At 46.4% G+C, this 19,068-nt stretch overlaps 1 protein-coding gene across 1 annotated transcript in view; it reads left to right on the top strand.

Moving 5' to 3' along the window:
- Positions 1-864: 864 nt before the first annotated feature.
- Positions 865-19,068, top strand: part of Card11 (caspase recruitment domain family member 11) — a 121,341-nt gene continuing 103,137 nt past the window's right edge. The window contains exon 1 of the mRNA XM_051205226.1: positions 865-1,083. The gene's annotated coding sequence lies outside the window, so the exon portion shown is untranslated. The remainder of the gene's footprint in view (positions 1,084-19,068) is intronic.

Here is a 19,068-nt window from a genome sequence, read left to right as displayed (position 1 = left end):
ATGGGGCAGGGGGAGAGCTCTTCTTTATAGATTCAAAAGTTTCTAGAGGGCTCAGCAGGTGAGAGCTCTTGCTGTGCGAGCAGGGGGACCTGAGTTCATAGCCCAAGCACCCCCACGGAAAGCAGGGTTTGGCCTGATCTGCAAGCCCAATGCTGTGAAGTTGGAAACAAGGTGGTCACTGTGCTTGCCACCCGCCCAGCTCCAGGTCAGCAAGAGACTCAAGGGAAGAAGGCAGAGAATGATTCATAAAGCCAGACACAGACGTTATCTTTTAGAAACCAGTGCAAAGTACCCCACGCCCATCCCACACTTGAAACAGTAATCATAATTAACTTTTTAACGAGTTTGCTCTCAAGGCAAGCCTATTTCTCTGAGCTCAGTGTTGGGGACCATGTGCTGGCTATTTATTTTAGAGGCGTTGTCTTTCTGGTTCCTGGTTCCATTTCTCAGCAAACTTGAGACACCCATGGTAGGATCAGCTGCCATCCTCCACATTACCCCTCCCACTGAAGAAATCCATGACCCCCCATTCCAAACTATCCTAGAAAACCTAAAAGAGGGGACTCCCCTCCTAAGCCCACAATGGGACCCTGTGGTTGACAGATCAGGCTGGCCCAGCTTCACCCCTTGTAAAGTAGGGTGACCTGGCCACCTTGGACTCAGCATCCAGGTCCCCTGATCCAGGGCCATCAATGCCCTCACCCCAGACCCACCCCTTAACCCATTACAGCCAGGCCCCCAAAGCCTTAGGCTCAAACTCTGCCCCTCCCCCTTCCTTATCTCCTTTTCTAACCTTTTGCAATTTTTTTCAAGTCTCATTTCCTGTCGGGTTTTGCATTTTCTTCCCCGCCCCTACCAGCCTATGACACACTTTCTCTCTGTCTCCTCTTTCTTCTCTATCTCCTCCCTTTGAGTCCTCTGATCTCGGGAGTCCTGGCCCCTGGCATCCCTACGGGTCTCCAAGGCCCAGGGAAGGTGGCAACCTCAGACAGGTGCATGCTGGGGGCCAGAGCCCAGCACTGGAGGAAGCTGGAGGCCTGCGTGGCGGAAGCACCCAGAATCTGAGGAGCATGAACGACCCAGGTAGGTGCAGCAGGGCTGGAGACCGAGAGGAGGACATGAAGAGGGGATGCTTCAGGGACACCAGCTGTGCTGTGGAGGCAGTAGGGCAGGTGGTGTCCAGGGGCGGTAAGGATTCCACTCGTCAGGCCCCTCCCCTGCCTTTCTCTCTCCTCCCCGGCCCTCTCTAAGGCTTTGGGGAATGAACAGAGCCCTCCGGGCCATGCTTCCTCCAGCCCCAGTCAGCTCCACTAGGTGCCTGCCCCAAAGGCTGGAGTAAAGGTTGGCTGCCACCTGAATGGCCGGAAGTTTGCAGGGCACAGCTGAGCCTAACTCACTGACTCTTGAGAGGCTCCTTACTTCTCCAAAGAGAGAGGACAGGGCAAAGATGGCCCTCCTGTGACGTGTATATTTGGGGAGCAATGGCCTGAGGCTTAAAGTCTCCTCCCTAAGCTTGATGGGAAGGTTGAAGAGCTCTTCTGTTCCTTAGAGGTTCTGAATGTGGGAGAGAGTGACACATCGCCTGGGGATTTATTTATGCTGTGAGGAGCAGAGGTGGCCACCTGCAGGACCGCTAAGAACTATTGCCTACCCTGCACTTCCTGTCACTGTCATAGCAAGCTTAGCATCGATCTCCATATGACCAGCCAGCTGAATTTGTAGTTTGAGAAAAGAATTTTTTTCCTTGTGACATTTATGACTTTTCTGGAAGGTATAACCTACTAGAAGGGAGGGGAGGGGGTCCCTCACCCAACATTTATTTTTTTACCTTCTCATGCATAATGTGTGCTGGAACCCTCAGGCGGTAAATCAGTTAGTGTGCAGATAGGAATTTGAAGGCAGCACTTCATGCTGGTGCCTTCCCTGAATCTCATTGTCACCATCCTCAAGGCATCTGTGAAGAGAAAATAGATCCCCCCTGGGCCTGCCATGGGTACTTCCAGGGTAAAGCCAGCAGCCGTCCACCTTGCGACATCACGGTGAAGTGGCCTGCACCTGTACAGATTCTAATAGCAACATACCAGAAAGGCAGGCTGGTCCGTCACCACCCCCGCAGCTTTGAACCTGCATAAGAACAATCCTCTGGGTGAATGGAAAGGAAAATCACTAGGGCATATATTTGTAGGCAAAACTCACAAGATTGCCAGGTGCTCTGGAAGCTGGAGGAAGCTGAGGCTGAAGGACTTGGAGTTCCAGGCTAGCCTGGGCTATTCAATTCAGAGAACGCCTAAAGAGACAAAACTCTCATGAGGACGCTAATGCTTTTGTCTGGGTCTATCAGTGAGTGAGTACTTCCTGAGTGGCTCTGTGCCTGACACATGGGGGCCATAGAAGCAATGTGAACCGTGAGACTGCTTGCCCTGAGATGCCTATCTTGCAGGCAGTAGGCTCTGATGACAAAGAACTCAGAGGAAAGGTATGAGAGACACTCAGGGGTCAGCAAGGATCCCAGGCTGAGGCTAGCCGTGTTTGGACTTCCTTCACCATTTTCTTGTACAGCTTTACAGAACCTTTCCTATAAGAGATTTTTTTCATGGGACTATGGGGCTATGTTTTAAGGAAAGAAAGTGGGATGAGGGTCAAGCACTGTGCCACACCCTGGCCCCTCACTGGGGGATTCTAGGCAGGTGCTCTACCACTGAGCCATACCCTCAGCCCCTGACTGGGGGATTCTAGGCAGGTGCTCTACCACTGAGCCAAGCCCCTAGCCCCTCACTGGGCTATCTCTGTCTGTGTGTGTGTGTGTGTGTGTGTGTGTGTCTGTCTGTCTATCTGTCTGTCTATCTGTCTCCTCTCTCTCTCCTTCCCTCCCCCCTTCCTTCCTCTCCCCCCTCTCCCCCCACCGCACCCCTCACCCTCCACCTCCCGAGAGAGGATCTCACCTATCCAGGCCAGCTCTTTGAATTCTTTGAATTCATTTTGTAACCAAGGCTGGGCTTTCATCATGCCATCCTCCTGCCTCAGGTTCCAAAGTATCTGGGAGGATAGGATAGGCTTTCACTACCAGGCCCAGCTTCCCTGATGTGTTTTTAAAACTGCTTTTGCTTCTCTCTGCTTTCAAGGTCCAAATGAAGAGGCATTGTTTTGTCTTATATGGGCCAGTTTCTCAGACCATGGCTTGGCTTGCTGTTTTGTGAAGTCAGATTTGTGATAAGTGAATTAAAATAGTACACAACATCAAAGGGAGGGGGCAGCAGGGGCCAGTGTTCCATTTCAGTGTCTGGGGCCTAGATTGATTGAAAAGCCTGGGACCAGCCTGCTGCCTGTCAAGCTCTGTGGTGCCATCCTCTAATAGAGCCAGAGGTCCACTCTTGCAGTTTTCAGCATCTCTATGGCAGTGGTTCTCAATCTTTGGGTGTCCACCCCCTTGGGGGGGTCAAGTAACCCTTTTCCAGGGGTCACCTAAGACCTTGAAAAACACAGATATTTACATTATAATTCATAACAGTAGCAAAATTACAGTTACGAAGTAGCAACAAAAATAATTTTATAGTTGCAGACAACCTGTGTTCAGTTTCTAGCAGTCACACCACAGCTCACAAGCACCTTTAAGTCCAGCTTCAGGAGATACAACACCCTCTTCTGGCCTCCTTGGGAGCTGCACTTACATGTGAATACCCACACAGAGACATACAAATACACGTGTTGTTTGAAGTAAATCCTTTTTTAAACCTTTTAAAGGGGAGATGGACCTACCACTTACTGTCTTTGCTATAAATAACCAAGCCGCAGGTATAGATCCAAGGTTAAAGTTTGAGGCCAAATTTGGAGGCACAGTACCACTGACTGCTTACACTATGTATAACCCAGGCTGTCTCAGCCTTGGTTTCCCTATTTACAATCCCAGTCCTATATAGGATGAGTGTGAGAATTAAAAGAAATAAGAAAGTCATGCTCAGGAAATCTACCCTGGAAATAAACTGCTCCCACTTGTGTGGCTGCATCACTCAAGCCGGCTGGAAAATACTAGGATTGATTGAAATCTGGGAACAAAAAGAAAAGCAAAAGACAGCTTTCAAAAAAGCCCCTCAAAAAATGTTTTCTGCTGAAGAAAATTGGCAGGGTTTTGTTTGGATTTTTTGCAATGCCAGGGTCTGAACCCAGGGACTCACTCAAGTTAGACAAGGGCTCTATCACTAAGTCATGCCTCTATTCCCTCGCTGGGGGATTCTAGACAAGAGCTCTACCACTGGGCCACCTTCCAGCCCCTTATTAGGGGATTCTAGGCAGGTGCTCTACCACTGAGCCATTGCCAAGCCCCTAACTGGGGGCCTCTTTGCAAATTCTCTGCCACAGCAATCACATCCCTGACCCCACAGAAAAATAACAAGGGACAGATTCCCAGACACCATCTTTTTCACCCAGCCATGCCACATGGGAAGAGCACAGATCTTACAAAGCACCTATGCAGAATACAGCCCATACACACCCCTGCACTCTCCTCTAGAGACCCTGCTCTCTGGCCCAGCAGTTTTAATGGGAGACTCTTTTCAGAAAGGTAACCTTTCAGACAGTGATTTGCTCAAGGGCTCAGAGATTATAACGATCCCTCTCAGATTTGTGTAATGGGTGGCCAAGGCCCAATGCCAGGAGTAATAAAAGCTCACCACCAGGTCCTTCTGCCTGGCAATTGCTCCCTCTTCCCGCCTTTGGCTCCTCCTCCCACTACATCTGCTCCATGCAGTACTGTGGCCCACACATTCCTTTCTAACTGGATGTTAGCAAGTTCTAACTGCAGGTTGAGCAAGAGAAGGGTGTGCAAACTTAATTTCAAACCCCCACCCATATGCTTTATATGTTAGATTAGCATCGTCCTTCCTGCCTCCCTCTCACTGAGGAATTTGCAGACATTAGGGTGAAGGCCATCCCCACCCTCATGCTCTGCCCTAGATTCCTTTTCACCTAGAGGGAATAAAGCCAGCACCTGCCGGAACTCTTTTTTTCTCTGGGCACTGTCACCCCTGGTAGTGACCTCATTGTTAGGAAGCAAGATGCTTTACGAGAAGATCTAGAGACTTGGAGCCAGATGACCAGCCTGCTGTCCCAGCTTTGCTCCCTATGAGCTGTGGGACCTCAGCAAAGTGATCACAAAATAATGCCATCCCAGGAGCTACAGAGATGTCTCTGTGGTCGAAGGCTTGTTGCTCTTGCAGAGGGTCTGGGTTCAGTTCCTAGCACCCTCGTGGTGGCACACAACTGTCTCTAGCTCCAGTTCCAAGGTATCTGACATTCTCTCTGGCCTCTGTGGGCACTGGGTGCACATATGGTGTATATACATATATGAGAGTAAAAACAAATAAATTCTGAAGCAAAAATTTACCTTCCCAGCCTAGGGAAATGGCTCCATAAAGCATTTGCTTTGCAAACATGAGGTCCAGAATTTGATCCTTAGCACTTAGTGTAAAAATCCAGGACATGTCCAGAGGTGGGCAATGATGTAAATGATGTCATTCCTGATGATAATGCTCAAGACTGTCTTCTGGCTTCAGAGTGAATTTAAACAACAGTAACAACAACAACAACAACAACAACACACACACACACACCTGTTCCCTAAGTTGATTTGATAGTCCAGGTCTATCATCCCAACTATTTAGAAGGCTGAGGCAGGAGGATGGCAAGTTCAAGTTCAACAAGAGCTACAGTGAGTTCAAACAATCTGGGCAACTTGGTGAGACCCTCCCTGTCTGTCTAAAATATTTTTTTTTTAGAAAGTAAAGGTATCATCCCTAAAGTAACACAGATGGTGCTTTTATGTGAAGCTAGTGTGTCACAGTGCTCCAGGGCATCTGCTTTCAAGTTTTCTTTTTGCTTTAATTATTACGAGGATAGGAAGCAGAGCAAAGTGAAAGGTGCAAAACAGAGTAGGCAAGACAGAGTCCTTTCCTTAATAAATAAAGAGCACTTGTAAATCAATTAGACACTGGAATCTGATAACTATCTTGAAGGGTACAAATAAAAATTCGTTTAGGATATGTGAGCTAGATGGTCCCTTTCAAAGTGACTCAACTCTAGGCCACAGACAGAACAAGTGTGTGGGTGTCACAGGATAGACCATGGTGGAACTTCAACTACTCCAGAGGAAGAGAGTTCAACCTAGCTGAGAAAGTGCTAAAGGAGACAAACAAACAGAAAAGAGGCAGAGCAATCAACACCTAATTACATTGAATCCACGTGAAGTAAGTAAAGGGGAATGCTGGACTGGAAACATTCAAAACAGTTTGATGGGGAAAGGGTGAGGCAGAAAAGATACCTCGCCATAATGCTGGGGCACTAAGGAGGATGGAAAGCTCAAGGCCAGCCTAGCCTACATAACAAATAGGGGAAGAAGGTTGAGGAGAGGGCTGCTCAGTGCATAGAGAGCTCACTGCACAGACTTGAGGCCCTGTGTCCAGATCCCTAGCACTCACGTGAAAGTTGAGTGCTGTGGCAGGCTTTCTTAACCAGCCAGCTCTGAGTAGGGGGAGCTGAGACAGGAGGAGACACGAGTCTAGACCATCAGTGAGCTCCAGGTTCAGTAAGAGACTGTCTCAAAGACTCCCAAAGTCAATGTCTGATCTCCACAGGCATGCCTATGTGTGAGTGTGCATATACACTCATGTGTGCACACACAAATTAGGAAAAAGAGAAAGGGGAGGGTAAAACCCAACCATAGCAAATGGGAAGGGGGTCAGGTAGCTTCACACACTGTTGACCATGTACCTCAGTGTGTGAGTGAATAAACCTCATAGCTCAAGAATTCTGCTTGTGAGCCACTATCTCACAGACATGCTTGCACAAGCAGACATTCATGCAGGTTCAGTTTATTGCAGGGTAGGACTAGTCACACAATGGATGCTATGAAGGCATTGATGAGAACAAGGTAGGCTTTCAGGGACCCTTATGTGTGGAAGACATCACTAAAATAGCTGTAAGATGCTACTTATGCCAGCACCTCTGGGGAAGATACGATGCTTGGAGATTGAAAATATTTATCTTGGATCCTTTTTTTCACCCAAAATTTGTATGTGCGTTTGTATACATGTCTCTGTGTGTACATATGTAATATAGAGCATGTATACATGTATGTGCATGTGTACATGCATTGTACGTGTGTGTGTTTATGTATATGTGCCTTATACGTGTGTGCATATATATGTGTGTGCACATGTGTATACATGTATACGTGTGTGTGTGTGTATAGAGACAAGGAGTCAGCCTCGGGTATTGTTCCCTGGAGCTGTCCACTCTGTTTTGAGACGAGGTCTCACCAGCCCACAGCTCACTGATTAGATTGGATTGGTTGGCCAGTGAAGTCTATAGATCCTTCTGCCTCCACCCCAGTGTTGGAGTTTCAAGCATGCACCTGCAGGACCAAATTTATGTCTGTGCTGGGGATTGAACTGAGGGAGGTTCCTCATGCTTGCATAGCAAGTGCTTTGCTGAGAGAGACACATGCCCCTGCCCCAAGCCCTTGTCTGAAACATTTTTAAAGCTGTGAGTTGAGTTCTAGGTTTTAGAAATTTCATCTCACCAAAACCTAACAGCATTTCCTTTAGTGCTGTGTATCCATTTCAACTCTGTTCCTCCATGAGAGCACTGGAGAAACTCCAGGCAGTAGCCTCTGTTGTAATGCAAAACTAATGCCCATCATTGAAAAAAATGTATTTTACTTCATTTACTACTGTTGTTGTTGTCGTCGTCTTAGTTTTCATTCATATTTTCATTGCTGTGAAGAGAGACCATGACCATGGCAACTTTTGTTATCCTTTCTTCCCCACTCCTATTCCTTCCTCCCCTTCTACCTTACATCCTGCACCTCATGTTCTCAATTTACTCAGGAGATTTTGTCTTTTTCCCCTTCCTAGGCAGATCCATGTATGTCTCTCTTAAGGTTCTCTTTGTTACCTAGGTTCTCTGGGCTTGTAGTCTGCATGTTTGTTATCCTTTGCTTTACATCTAATATCCACTTATGAGTGAGTACATACCGTGTTTGCCTTTCTGGGTCTGGGTTACCTCACTCAGAATGGCTTTTTCTAGATCCATCCATTTGCCTGCAAATTTCAAGATGTCTTTGTTTTTTACTGCTAAGTAGTACTCCATTGTGTACACATTTTCTCCATCCATTCTTCAGTTGAGGGGCATCTAGGTTGTTTCCAGGTTCTGGTTATTAAGAATAATGTTACTATGAACATAGTTGAGCAAACATCCTCGTGGTATGAGTGTACATACATCCTCTGGGTATATGCCCAAAAGTGGTAATGCTGGGTCTTGGAGTAGATGGATTCCCAGTTTTTTGAGGAACTTCTAAACTGATATCCAAAGTGGCTGTACAAGTTTGCACTCCCACCAACAATGGAAGAGTGTTCCCCTTACTCCACATCTTCTCCAACAAAAGCTGTCATCTGAGTTTTTTTTTTTTTTTTTTTTTTTTTTTTTTTTTTTTTTGGTTTTTTTGTTGTTGTTGTTGTTTTTTATCTTAGTCATCCTGACAGGTATAAGATGGAATCTCAGAGTTGTTTTGATTTGCATTTCCCTGATGACTAAAAATGTTGAGCATTTCCTTAAATGTCTTTCAGCCATTTGTGATTCCTCTGTTGATACTTCTATGTTTAGATATGTACTAAATTCTGGATTATTTGATCTTTTGATGTTGAATTTCTTGAGTTCTTTATTTCAGAGATCAATCTTCTGTCAGATTTTGGGGTTGGTGAAGATCCATTCCATAGGGAGCCATTTTGTCTTGCTGGCTGTGTTCTTTGCTTTAAAGAAGCTCCTCAGTTTCAGGAGGTCCCATTCATTCATTGTTGCTTTCAGTGTCTGTGCTACTGGTGTTATATTTAGGAAGTGGTCTCCTATGACCATGGCAGCTCTTATAAAGAAAACATTTTATTGGGGTGGTTCGTTTACAGTTTCAGAGGTCCATTCCATTATCATCATGACAGTGAGCATGGCAGAGTGCAGGCAGATGTGGTACTGGAGCTGAGCGTCCTACATCTTACAGGCAACAGGAAGTCAACTGAGGGAAGCTTGAGAAAAGAGACCTCAAAGCCTGCCCCCACAGAGACACACTTCCTCCAACAAGGCCACACCTCCTTTTGGGGCCTTTTGGGGCCATTTTTTCTCAAACTACCATATTACTTATTATTACTATTATTAATTATTAACATGTTTGTGTATTTTGTTTGCATGTATGTCTATGCACCACATGTGTGCCTGGTGACCACAGAGGCCAGCAGAGGATGTAGAATCCCCTGGAACTGGAATTACCAGTTGTAAGTCACCACCTGGGTGCTGGGAATTGGATCTGCATTAGAGCTTTTAATTGCTGGGCCATCTCTCCAGCTGCTGTTCATTTGTCTATTTTGAGACAGGGCCTTACTACATAGCCCTGGCTAGCCTGGAACTTGCTATGTAGACTAGGATAGTCTCAAAGAAACAGAGATCCTCCTGCTTCTGCCTCTTGCCACCACACCACACATGGCATCATTTCTTTTATTGTTTTTGTATGTATATGTTTTTGAGTGTATGTGCACATATATATTTAAGTGTACACACATATGTGAACTCAGAATAGGATTTGGGTGACCTTCTCCATCACTCAGCACCTTCCTCTCGTGAGAGAAGCAAAGCTGGAGGCAGGCTAATAGGCAGCAAGCCCCAGCACTCCAGCTGTTTCCCCACACACACACAAGCATGTGACCGCACCCTGCTCTTATGTAGGCACTGTAGATTTGAACTCAGGTCCTCATCATTGCTCAGCAAACACTCTCACTGAGTCATCTCCCTGGCTCAGGATTTGATTTCATTAAGATAGAACATTCACTGTACGCTCCAGTATTACACATTCAGCTCATGAGTTTGCTTTTGTTTCCTAAGACGGGGCTACATAAGGCAACTTTAATACAAAAATAAAATACGTATTTTGAGCACATTCCCCCATCACCCTTCCCTGACTCTCTCCTCCCCTAGGTAGTTTCACTTCTATCTCCATGACATCTGCACATAGTGCTCTTGGGCAGCTATAGAAAATCTAGGACGACGGAGATTTCACGTATACATGTGGAGCCAATCATTAGGCATGGGTCATTCATAGACACCCAGGGTGCCTCTCACAAGCTCTTCCAACAGCCAACCCCAATATAAACTCTCTCCTACATTCTGTGAGCCTTGCTTTGTCTTTCCTGACCTTCACATGGATGCAGCCATACAGCATCGTTTCATCTCTGGCCTCTTTTTCTCAGCAGGCCTGGGGAACTCCTCCATGTTGGGTATTGCTGAGGCTGCACAGCACATTCTACATACACATTTACCGTAATTTTTTTCCCGTTCTACCACCAGTAAGCATTGCAATGTGGTGAAAGATGTACATGGGCCTGGGAATACAGCTCAGTGGTAGAGTGCTTGCCTAGTTCTTGTGAGGCTCTAGATTTAATCCTCAGCACTGAGAACAAAACAAAACAAAAGGTGTACTTAGGTTAGACAACCAGATTCAGCTTGATTAAGACCAGTTTCGATGGCAATGTGTCAATGTCCCAAGTATCCTAATCTAAATGAGTAGGTACTTTCTCCTCCTGTGGCAGTTTGAATGAAAATGTGCCTCCCCTCCCGCCATGGAGTCACGTATTTGAATATTTGACCCCCAGTTGGTAGACTGCTTGGGAAGGATGAGGAGGTGTGGCCTTATTGGGGAAGGTGTGTCACTGAGAGTGGGCTTTGAGATTTCAAAAGCCCATGTCGGGCTCAGTCTGTCTCTTTGCCCCCATCTTTTGGATCAAATGTAAGCTCTCAGCTACTGCTCCCAGGCCATAGCTGCCTACCACCATGGTCTCCGCCGTGATGGTCAGGGACTTATCCTCTGAAACTGTAAGCAACTCCCTAGTTAGATGCCTCCTTTTATAAGTTGGCTTGTTCACAGTAGTGGAACTGAGACACCTCCCCAGCATGCTTAGCCAAGACACTGACTTTGACAGTGGCATTGTCACAGAGTGTCCTCCTCCTGGCCTGTTTGGTCTAATGCTTGCTGGTCTTGGCATTCAAGGTGAACACAGATGTGGAGATGCCCTCTGTCTTTCTCATAGAGGAGCCCATGAGTGGTGGATGGGATGACCACCTGTGCTCAGTGTGTTTTTCTCCCAGTGGCTGGCTTCACAGCCTAGGAATCTCAGGGTCCCTCTTTTATTAATTTTTTGGGGTTCATGTGGCACAGCTTATGTGTGGTGGTCAGAAGATAGCTTGTGGGAGTCAAATCTCTTCTTCCACCATGTGAGCCCCAGAGATCAGAGATGGAATGCAGGTTGCCGGACTTGGCTGCAAGCACCTTTACCTGTGGAGCAGACTTGCAAACACTATTTATTTTTTTAGTCTGCTGGGCCAGCAGCACTTTAGACTTGGGGAATTATTACTAGTACCAAATAAAGCTGCATTTTATTGACACTGATAATTTGCTTGTTGCCTCCAGAAAGGGATTTGTAACTCACTAAAGCCTTAGAAGCAGAAATGGCTTTTTTAAAAAAGATATTTGCATGTAATTGGGCATTTGGTTCTGGGGAAATGTTTGATTGAGTAACAGTGGCATTACCTGAGTCTTCCCAAGCCTTCTGTCTCCCGGTCCTCAGTGGTTTTAAAAAAATGCAACTTGTTGGGCCAGCAAGATGACTGGGGGCCTGGAGAGGGCAGAACCCAAAAGGAGAGAGCCCATTGTCTTCTGATCACAATGCACACACTATGACAGATGTGCTTCTGTGACTGCGCACACATACACATTGAATGCAGTTTTCTTTTTTTTTTTTTTTTTAATCAACTTGTGATGGGAGATGTCATTCTGTAAATATGTTTCTCATACTGTTAATGAATAAAGCACTGTTGGCCAATAGGAAATCAAGATAGGCGGGGCTAGGAGATAAGGAGGATTGCAGAAAGTAGTAAGGGGAGTCAAGATGGAGAGAAGGGAGAGAACAGAGCTGCCAGCCCCCGCTCTCCGGTAAGATCACGTAGAAATACATAGAAATAGGTTAATAATTAAGACAAAACTATCTGATAAAAAACTAGTACCTGGCCAACAGCATTATATCAAATACAGAGACTCTGTATTAATTGGGGCTGGTGTGGTGGCGGGACAAGACCAGCGGTGGGAGGAAAAACCTTACTCCTTACAGACTTGTGCTGGGCTTACTGATGCATGACTGTAATCCTGGGCTCTGGAGGATGAAGCAAAAGTATTGTAGGTTTGAAGCTAGCCTGAGCTACATGGTGAGTTCCAGATCAGCCTGAGCTACATAGTAAGACCTTGTTTGTTTGCTTGCTTGCTTGCTTGCTTGCTTGCTTGCTTGTTTAGAAAAACAACATGAGGACCGGGTCTAGGAAGTGGCTCCATGGGTAAGAGCACTTGCTGTGCAAGCATGAGGGCCTGAGTTCAAAGCCCAGCACCCATGGTAAAAACCAAGCATGGCTGCATGGCTGCTCATGCCAGAATCCACAGCATTGGAGAGTGGAGCCAGGCAAATCCTGGGAGCTCACTGGCTGATCAGCCTCTCTCACTGAGCTTCCTGTTCAGTGAGAGACTATGTGTCAAGGAATGAAGACACAGTGATAGAGAAAGCCACTGCCAACACACACACACTGAAACTTTTAAAATTCCACCCTAAATAAGCAATATAATAAATGTATGTTTAATGTACTTTAAGGGAGGGACTTTGACTTGGGGTTGGATCACTGAGCTACAGGACAATCTTGGCCAAGTCCCATCACTCCACAGAGTGATTCAAAGGAGGAGATCAAATGGGACTTGATATTGTGGGGGTGGAGTGGGGGAACACTCCATTTTGCAGGCCAATTCCAGTCAACTGCTAATAGCTTCCAGGAGCATTTCACAGAGAATCCAAGCTCAGTGGTAGAATGCTCTGGGATCAATTGCTGATGCCTGCTGTGGTCAGGAGTCTGAAAGGGGCAGCCTGGACACTCTTTCCTCTTCTCTAACAGCTATAAAACTCCATGGTGACCTTGTGACTTTGAACAAATCACTTCACTGCCCCTAAGATTTTTGTTTCTTCATGAAACAAGATGAAGATGAATAATCTTTGCCTTCCTGTTCCACGAAATTGCTCAGAGGCGCTTAGGAGCTAAGTGGGTGAAAAATGGTGATGGGAGCAACAGAACCTTCTGTAAAGTGAAGTTTGATTTTTATTAATTGACCTCTCTGGGCATGTATCCTGTCATCCGTCGTGGTCTCTTTTGCACCAGCCTTCTCTCTGACCTTGAGCATCCTTCTTCCTCTGAAAGATAGGACCATTTGACTTCCCTGGGGTCACAAAGAAATGGAGTAAATACAGATGTTGAATACACGCTATGGTCCTTCAGTAATGTAAGGTCTTTTATCTTTAACTGTGTGAGTGTGTGTGTGTGTGTCTATGTGTACAGTTATGCATATGGCAGCCAGAGGTCAACCTTGAATGTTATTCTTAGGAGTCACCCATCTTGGATTTTTCTTTTTCTTTTTCTTTTTTTTTTTTTTTTATTTTAGGCAGTTGTTGGCAAGGGGAGGCTGTGGTTTTCATGGCCCAGCATGCATGTGGAGGTCAGAGGATAATTTGCAAGAAGTTGGTTCTCTCTTTCTATCACATAGGTCTCAGGAGTCAAATGTAGACCATCAGGCTTGACAGAAAGCTCCATTATTCCCAGAGCTGTCTCACTAGCCCTCATACTGTTTCAGGGGGACAGACTCTCCCTCCCTGAGATCTGGAGTTAACCAGGTTAGCAAGGCTGGCTGGTCACCAAGCTCTAAGAAGGTGCCCATCTCCAAGTCCCCAGCACTGGGATTACACAATCATACCACCACACCCAGCCTTTTCACATGGGTTTGGGGGGGGTTGAACTTGTGTCCTCATGCTTGTGCAATGAACTCTTTACCAACTGGGCCATTTCCCTGGGTCACAACTCAACATCTTTAACAACTGGCCATGTGCAAGTCCAGCATTCCTTCTTGCATAACAGAACCCCCTGAGCTCCTGGTCTGTACTACTGCCCTTGCCATTGATGCCTCTACCCACCAGGTGGGGGAAGCATCTTCTCCACATTCATTTTGATTTCCCTTAGGGCCCATCCTTCTTGCACAGATCTCTAAGGTGAATTGAGTTCTCCAGTTGGGTAGTTAGGAGCACTCCATCATTCTGGCAGCTGTGTAGGAAAGCTCTGATGGATCAGTGGGATCAACCCACAACTCTGGGGATTCCAGTGGAAATACCCAGACATATCTATCTTTGTCACCAGACAAATGTGTCCCTGTGCCTAAATTCACAAGCCCTCTTCCTTTCATCTTGAAGGCTGCTAACCTCTTATACCACCATCCATAGAGAGCCTGTAGATTGCCAGATCCTGTGTGTATTAACATCTCCCAGCAGTTACTTGGAGCTATCAGTCTATTTGGTTTAATCAAAGCTTCCAGGTGCTTCTTCTTGCCGGTGGTGTATACCAAGTTAGGTTTGCCGAGTGACTGTCTAGGCCCTTATTTACTAACATGTGTGTTTTTATGGCAATTATCTCTCCTGCTTTTTACTTCAGGCTTCTATGGTGATCGGTGTTTGTTGTGGTGCGAAATGATACACATTCAGATTTTTCCAAGACACAAAAGCGTAAGCTTTTATTTTTTTCCTGGTTTGATTTTTTTTTTTCATTTTCTTTTAGCAACAGATAGAGGACTTGAGTTTCCTGCCATGCTGGAAACACTGAATCAGACTCTTGTTTTCTTTAAAATCTGAAAATCTCAGCCAGGAGGCAAGAATCAAAGAGGCTGTTGGAGGTGGTGTCTGTAGGCTGAGGTACAGCCCCTTCCCAGGGAATGTTCTGGGGGAGGGGCATGGCCACCTACACAGACAGTAAGATTGCCCAACTCAAAGTACTCCTTATAGGAGGGCATTGGGAAGATGTTCCATCAGTTAAGTTCTGAGCTCCAGCCCAGAATCAACATTTAAAAGAAGGAGAAAGGGGAGGGGAAGGAGAGAAGAAGAGGAGGAGGGAGAGGAAGGAGAGGAAGAAGGGAGAAGGAGGGGGAGGAGGAGAAAACTAGGTATAGTAACATTCAGTTGTAATAGAATATAATATTGGGGACATGAGGACAGACAGGTGGACAGATGCCTGGGGCAAACTCACTGGCCAGACAGCCTAGTCGAATCAGGGGAGCCCCAAGCCAGTAAGAGGTCCTGTTTCAAGAGTAACAAGGCAATTGGCTTCTAAGAAGCAACACACATGGCTTCTACACACACATGCATCTACATGTATGAACACACACACACACACACACACACAAGTAAGAAAAAGACTGGACCAGTGAGACTCAGTGGTAAGGATGCTTATCCCTGGGACCCATGTGGCAGAAGGAATGAGCAAACACCTCAGAGTCATCCTCTACCCTCCGTACATGCACCATGGGCACCTATGTGCTGTGTGAGCACGTGGGAGCACACACATATGATAAAACAATTAAATGTTGCAGGAGCTTGAGCAATGCTTGCCACTTCCTCCCATGATTTGTTCCTTCGGGTAGCTCAATACCTAGTGTCACCCACAGAGTAACCATTGTGATGAGCATGCCCTGCCGTCACCGGCCCTGTGACCTTAGGTCACTGAGCTATGCTTCCACTCTTATCTAATAAATGGGGATAAATCAGGAGTTGGCCCCCATCTGTAAGCCCAGCTCTCAGGAAATAGAGAAGGATCGGGAGTTCGAGGTCTTTCTCAGCTACATAGAGAGTGTGAGGCCAGCCTGGGCTAGATAAGACCCTGTCTTGAAAAGGAAGAAAAGGAAGAGGAAGCGGTGCTGGAGCTAGAGAGGGGTGGGAAGGAGGCAGGCAGGCAGGTCCTGAGGGCTCACAGACTTCGGTCAGTCATCTCGGGAGTGGGCTCCCGATGGTAGGGCTTCTCTCCCTTCTTGCTTTTATATAACCTCTGAAGCCATAAGCAAATTCTCACCAAATGTAGCCCCTTGACCTTGGACTTCCCAGCCTCTAAAAACACAAGCCAAAGACATTTGTGTCCATTGTACATGACCCACTCTATGGTTTTCTGTTCCAGCAGCAGGTGTGGACTAAGACACACATGCACATGTGCACACACCATATACATATAATACCATACACATGCACAACACATAAACACACACATATACACACATACATGCATTTAACACACACCCGGGAACTACCATGTACACTCTGATATGTACTCAGGGACAGAATACTGGAAATGTAGCTCAGTGGGTAGAGCGCTTCCCTCGAATGCATAAGGCCCTCTGTTCCATCCCCATACCTGGTTAAATCAGGTATAGTGAGTGGCATTTACCTGTAATCATGGCATTGAGGAGACAGAGACATGAGTACCAGAAGTTCAAGGTCATCCTTGACTACATGGTAAATTGGAAGCCAGGCACTGTCTCAAAAAAGTACATCAATGAAGTACATCATCTGTTGTCATAGTTAGTACTTAAGAGACTAGAATCACCTGGAAAAGGTCTCAAGAACTGTCTTTATCAGGTTGTCTGTGGACAAGTCAGTAAGGGATTACTCTGATTGGTATGGGAGGACCTCCCACACTGTGGGCAGGACCATTCCCTTGGCAGGTAGTCCTTAGCTAAATAAAGAAGTTAGTGAACAAGCCAGCAAGCAGCGTTCCTCCTTGGTTTCTGCTTCGGGCTCCTTCTTACTCAGGATGGACTGATAGACTGTGATCTGGACATGTACGACAAATAAACCCTTAAGTTGCTTTTGGTTGAGTGTTTCATCACAGCAGCAGCAAGAATACTGCAACATCTGTTGAGACAGATGTGAAACAGCCAGGTACAAGATAACACAGTTGCCTTGAATGATGAGCTAGGAATCCGGCTGACCAGAAGAAGTACAACAAGACCTCCTGAATCTGAGAAAAGATAGATGAGTGGAAAGAAGGGCCTATGCAAGGCTAAGACAAGGCCAAGGAGGTGGCTCGGTATGAGGCCCAGAGTCCTGTCCTCAGAACCCATGTTATTAAAAAAAAAAAAATGAGACGGTGTACATGACTGTGTACATCTGTGATCCCAGTACCAGGGAGGCGGAGACAAGTGGACCCCTGGGATTATTGGTCAGCTAGCCCAGCCTTATCTGTGGGCTCTGAGGTCAGCGAGATGCCCTGCTTCAAAAACAAAGTGGGCATGGGGAGATGGGTAAGAGTGCTTGCTGTGAAAGTGTGGGGACCTGAATTTAACTCTCCAGCATGCAGGTAAAAAAGTTGGCCGTGCACGTCTGTAACCCAGCACCGCGGAGAGTGGGGATAGGAGGACTGCTGTGTCTTGCTGGCTGCCAGCCTAAATCCAAGCTCAGAGAGAGACCTCATCTCAAAGGAATAAAACAGAGAGTGACAGAGCAGGGCATGTAGTGTCCTTTTTCATCCCATACATGAAAGCATGGCCAGCTGCACAGACACACACAGACACACACACACACACACACACACACACACACACACACACACATACAATGTGTTGATAAAAGACATGGGGACAAGGGTGGGAGGGTGAGAGGCCACCACAAGCTTGGAATGCTGTGCCAAGGAGGGCAGATGCTGTCCTACAGGCGAAGCCGAGCCACTGGGGCACCGGAGCAAGGGCTGCAAGCCAGGACGGATGGACGGGTTACAGAGATCACGAACAGCAGTTAGGAGAACAGATGGGACCCTCGAGGCAAGAGGCAAGCCCTCATTTAATTGGACAGAGGCCAGGCAGAGTTTTATTGCTACTCCGTGAAATTTTGCACTGAAGTGCAACACACACACACACACACACACACATACACACACACACACACTTGAGAGCCATACAGCTGCTGAGTGTGTGTTTTTATGATTGTCACAAAGTGTTCACATACTCCTGAGGGACTCTGAAGCAAGAACAGATCACAGAAAGCTAAAAATCAATATTGTAGGGTGGTGATTTCTAACACAGTAGGAACTTTTAGTTATGTATGCCCCAAGTAATAAAAAAGGAGAACGTAAGCCCAGGTCTCGCATTCATCTCTGCTTCCTGACTACGCATCAATGTCTCCAGTGGCTTCACACTCCTGCCGCCTTGACTCCCCACCATAGTGGATTAAAACCTCAAACTGGGACCCAAAATAAATTCCCTGTTTTAGATTCATTTCTGTTACTGTGATAAAATACTCTGACCAAAAAAAAAAAAACAAAAAAAAAACCTTAACCTTAGTTCCAGGTTTCCAGGTTACAGATCATAATCACGGGGAAGTCCAGGCAGGAACTTCATGCAGATGATCACATCACATCCACGGTCAAGAGTGGAGAACAAATGCCTGCACACCCCGCTCTCAGCTCCTTTTCTTCACTTGTCCAGTCCAGGATCCCCTGCCTAGGGAATGCTACCCCCCACAGAGGGATGGGTGTTTCCACATCAATGAACATTCAAGACTATCCCCCACAGACATGACCTAAGTCCCTCACCGAGACGCTTTCCAGGTAAACCTGCACTATGTCAAGGTGGCTATTGAAACCATCACACACTTCATTGCATACATTGCTTTTTTCAGTATTTTTGTCACCTCACTAGCAAAAGTGAACTAATACACGTTAAGAGTTATATTCTGTAAAGCACACTCATTTTAAGCACATACTCAGTGGATTAAGCACATACTCAGTGTGTTTTCATAAATGTCTTTAGCCATATAGCCACAATCTCAATTGTGTGGCTCAGTGATAGAGCACCTGCCTAGAATCCCCCAGTGAGGGGCTGCACTGGGCCAAAAAGCTGCCTCACGTCTTGTTAACTCAACATGGTCCCTGGGTCAGCAACATCCACCTGTATCTGGACCATCAGAAAGGGTTTCTCAGTCCCCACCCTGAGCCTGCTGGATTCAAATTTCCATTTTGACAAGTTGGTAAGGGACTCTGTGTGTACATTTAGACAACCCAAATTCCCAGAGAGAAGGAGAGTTGACAATCCCAAAATGCTGCCCCCCCCAACACAAATAGCATAACCTGAAGCAGATCCAGAGT

Source organism: Phodopus roborovskii, unplaced genomic scaffold (assembly GCF_943737965.1).
Source record: "Phodopus roborovskii unplaced genomic scaffold, PHOROB, whole genome shotgun sequence".
In the NCBI taxonomy this organism is placed as follows: Eukaryota; Metazoa; Chordata; class Mammalia; order Rodentia; family Cricetidae; genus Phodopus; species Phodopus roborovskii.
The sequence above is the reverse complement of the archived record's forward strand: the minus strand, read 5'-3'. Positions and strand labels throughout refer to the sequence as shown.